Source organism: Pongo pygmaeus, chromosome 2, assembly GCF_028885625.2.
Source record: "Pongo pygmaeus isolate AG05252 chromosome 2, NHGRI_mPonPyg2-v2.0_pri, whole genome shotgun sequence".
Classification (NCBI taxonomy): domain Eukaryota; kingdom Metazoa; phylum Chordata; class Mammalia; order Primates; family Hominidae; genus Pongo; species Pongo pygmaeus.
In genome coordinates, this window is record NC_085930.1 from 60,845,541 (window position 1) to 60,849,401 (window position 3,861).

Sequence of the window (3,861 nt, forward strand, 5' to 3'; positions counted from 1 at the left end):
TGGAGGCTCCACCCCATCTCTCACCCTCCTCCCTCCTGGCTACCAGAGAGACCACTCCACTAGATCATTCTTCTGCTTAGCAACTTTCAGTAACGCCCTGTGCTTTCAGAAGAGAGTGCGAATTCTCAACCCAGCACTGGGGATGGCCTGGCTCTCTGTCACTCCAGCCTCATCTCCCACTCCTTTGACACCCTGCACTGCAGCACATCACCCCATTCATAGGTCCTTGCCTATGTCTATTTTATTTTTCTCTTTCTTCCAGATCTCAGGTGCAGAGAGTTGAGTTCATCTTCCCTTCAGTTTCATGAGTCACTATCATTTTGGGTAAATGGGAGGTCAGTGGTAAGCTCTTTTTTTTTTTTTTTTTTTGAGAAGGAGTGTCGCTCTGTCACCCAGGCTGTAGTACAGTGGCGTGATCTCAGCTCACCGCAACCTCGCAACCTCTGCCTCCTAGGTTCAAGCAATTCTCCTGACTCAGCCTCCTGAGTAGCTGGGATTATGGGCACACACCACCACACCTGGCTAATGTTTTTGTATTTTTAGTAGAGATGGGGTTTTACCACGTTGGCCAGGCTGGTCTCGAACTCCTGACCTCAAGTGATCTGCCCGCCTCGGCCTCCCGAAGTGTTGGGATTACAGGCCTGGGCCACTGTGCCCGGCCAGTAAGCTCTCTTGATTTATTTTATTTTAAATATTTCCCCTCTCCATCCCTAATCTCCACTCTGATTTCATTTCCCCATGGAGGTGCCACTCTAATGCATTTGGTCCAGGTCCTGGCCGGCTTTCTATCCCTGGTAAATAAGTGGCATTCATTTATATAAGGAAGTACATACATGCCCTTGTACTACAGATCTCATTCTGTTTGTTACCTTTTTCACCCAACACCGAGGGTGTGATGTATGTGTATGTTTTGTGTGTGTGTGTGTACATTTTCTCTATTTCTCATTGCTCCCCACCAGATTGGTAATCCCTGCTGTTGTTCAAGTCCCACCCTAAGCATCCACCACATCTTATTCTTCTCCCAGTGTTAGACCTTCCACTGCCTCTAACTCCCAACAATTACAACAGAGTTGCAATGAACATCCTCATCCTTGTGTACTAATAGACCTGAGAACAAAGCTTACTCAGGGGTGGGGCTGCTGGCTTTTAGATTATAGGCACACTCCCTGCACCTGCTCCCACGTCTTCAGCAGCATTTGGACTTATCCACTTTTCTAATTATTGGCAAGCTAATGGGCATGCTTATTATCTCAGACCTAGGCTGACTTCTGGGGCCAAAGGGAATAGAGGTGATTTTGCTGACACCTTATAGGTGGTACAAAGTCATAAAAGTAACTAACATTGATTTATGTAGTGAGAACACTATTGCCTTTTTAGTTTTCTTTCAGTAATTTTTAGTGTGCTGGAGTGTGCCTTTAATTCCGTCCTCATACCGTCATGTGTCCCATAACAACATTTTGGTCAATGACAGACCACATATAAGATAGTCGTCTCATAAGATTATCATGGAGCATATATAAAAACCTGATTATGGAACTTGATATTGGCATTTCAGATCAAGTAGGGGAAATAATTGATATTCGATATTCAGTAAAGATGTTGGGACATTTAGTTTTCCAGATTAAAAAAATGTATATGTACTAGTATATATACCATCTAGGTTCGTATAAGTGTATTCTATGATGTTCATGCAATGACGAAATCACTTAAAGACACATTTCTCAAAAAGTATCCCTGGCATTAAGGGATACATGACTGTACTTGCTAGACTTCCTTTTTATTAAAGATTCTTTGGAAAGCCTACTGTTGTTTTTATTGTGTTTATTTTTGTGGTTTCTGACTATTTCTGGTAAGTTATAATGGTTTTCTATGTATGGGGAAATACTTCATTAAGTAAAAAAAGCAGGTCAATTGAAAGAAAAATGGTAATTAAGTCATAGGTGTTCCCTAGACAGCACAGAAATTCTGAAGATGGTTTTTCATATCACCAAGGGTGGGGAAATCTGACATAAACCAAGGTTCATCTGGGAACAGAGGGGTCTGTCCTGATGCTCCAGGTGGCCTGGTAACCCTTACCTCACAAAATGTCCCAGGTTCAAATCCTGCTTTTTCTGAGTAAGTTACCTCTCATTCCCCTCTGCTGTAAAACAGCGATGACAACACTCACAGGATTATTAAGATAATTAAATGAGATCTTAACAAGGGACTCTAGCACTGGGAGGGGCATAACACATGGTGTCAGCACCTTGGAGTATGAAGACATGGACTTTTTTTCTTTTCTTTTTTTTTTTTTTGAGACGGAGTCTCACTCTGTCACCCAGGCTGGAGTGTAGTGGCATGATCTCGGCTCACGGCAACCTCTGCCTCCCCAAATCAAGCGATTCTCCTGCCTCAGACTCCTGAGTAGCTGGGATTACAGATGCCCACTACAACACCTGGCTAATTTTTCATTTTTAGTAGAGACGGGGTTTCACCATGTTAGTCAGGCTGGTCCCGAACTCCTGATCCACCCACCTTGGCCTGATCCACCCGCCTCGGCCTCCCAAAATGCTGGGATTATAGGCGTGAGCCACCGTGCCCGGCTTTCTTTTCTTAATAGTTGCCTTCTCTCCGTGTGTCCTGGCCTTAGCAGTAGATTGTGTCATGTTTTTCCCCCTTCATGATTATGTTTTTAATTAATTTTTGTTTTGTGTGTCATCCTTGCCCAGGGGCCATGCTGTCTCTGTCTCATTCCAATTTTAGTGTATGTGCTGCTGAAGAGAGCACTTGCCATACTTTTTAAATGGAAACAGTACCCTTGGGCACTCACAGGAACTGCTTTGGAGCCTACAGACGGGAAGTTGGGCTGGGGACAGAGGTCAGGTTAGCAAGGGCAAAGCCCATGCCTCCCACCATAAAGTCCTCTGCTGGGAGCAGTGTTTCCGTTTCAGCAGACACGTCCCAACGCAATGGGTAAACCTGGCCACATCCGCTGACTCCCAGAGTCTGCCTGGGAATGTGGCCAAGCCTGGAGCTCCCATGGGTCCTGTCTAGAGCACATGGTAGTGGGGTCAGAGGTCAATCAGGGTAGCTTGGACGAATGCAGCCGGTCTGACAAGAGGGCAGGCACTGAGGTCTCTTCTGGTGAAGATCTTAACTGTCAAATTGTGGTCCTGGGTCTAGGATGTGGAATAAGCCTGGTAAAGACCCTGCAGAGAGCTCTGATGAGATGGGGTGGAATTAGGAGCCATCCATTTAATCAATAATACGAACATAGATTTGACACTCTATTTAAATGTTTATATTGGTTTCCTATTGCTGCCATAACATATTTAGTGGCTTAAAACAACACAAATCAATAATCTTACAGTTTTGGAGGCCAGAAGTCCAAAATGGGTCTCACTGGGCTAAAATGAACGTGTTGTTAGGGCCATGTTCCTTTCCGGGGATTCTGGGGGAGAATCCATTTTCTCGCCTTCTCCAGGCTGCCCACATGCCTGGACTCAAGTTCTCTTTCCACCTTCAAAGCCAAAAATGGCCAGTTGAGTCTTTCTTATGATGTCATCTTTCTGCTTCTGACCCTCCTGCCTCTCTCCTTTTTTTTTTTTTTTGAGATGGAGTCTTGCTCTGTCGCCCAGGCTGGAGTGTAGAGGGACGATCTTGGCTCACTGCAACCTCCACCTGCCGGGTTTAAGCAATTCTCTCACCTCAGCCTCCAGAGTAGCTGGCATTATAGGCGCATGCCACCACACTCAGCTAATTTTTGTATTTTTATTAGAGACGGGGTTTTACCATGTTGGCCAGGCTGGTCTCAAACTCCTGACCTCAGGTGATCCACCCACCTCAGCCTCCCAAAGTTCTGGGATGACAGGCGCGAGCCAC

The 3,861-nt window shown here is 45.4% G+C and overlaps 1 non-coding gene across 1 annotated transcript; it reads right to left on the bottom strand.

Moving 5' to 3' along the window:
• Nucleotides 1–2,663: 2,663 nt before the first annotated feature.
• LOC129034347 (U6 spliceosomal RNA) lies at nt 2,664–2,766 on the bottom strand. Its single transcript, XR_008501847.1, has one exon. It is a non-coding gene; the product is annotated as a U6 spliceosomal RNA (small nuclear RNA).
• Between the last annotated feature and the right edge of the window lie 1,095 nt (nt 2,767–3,861).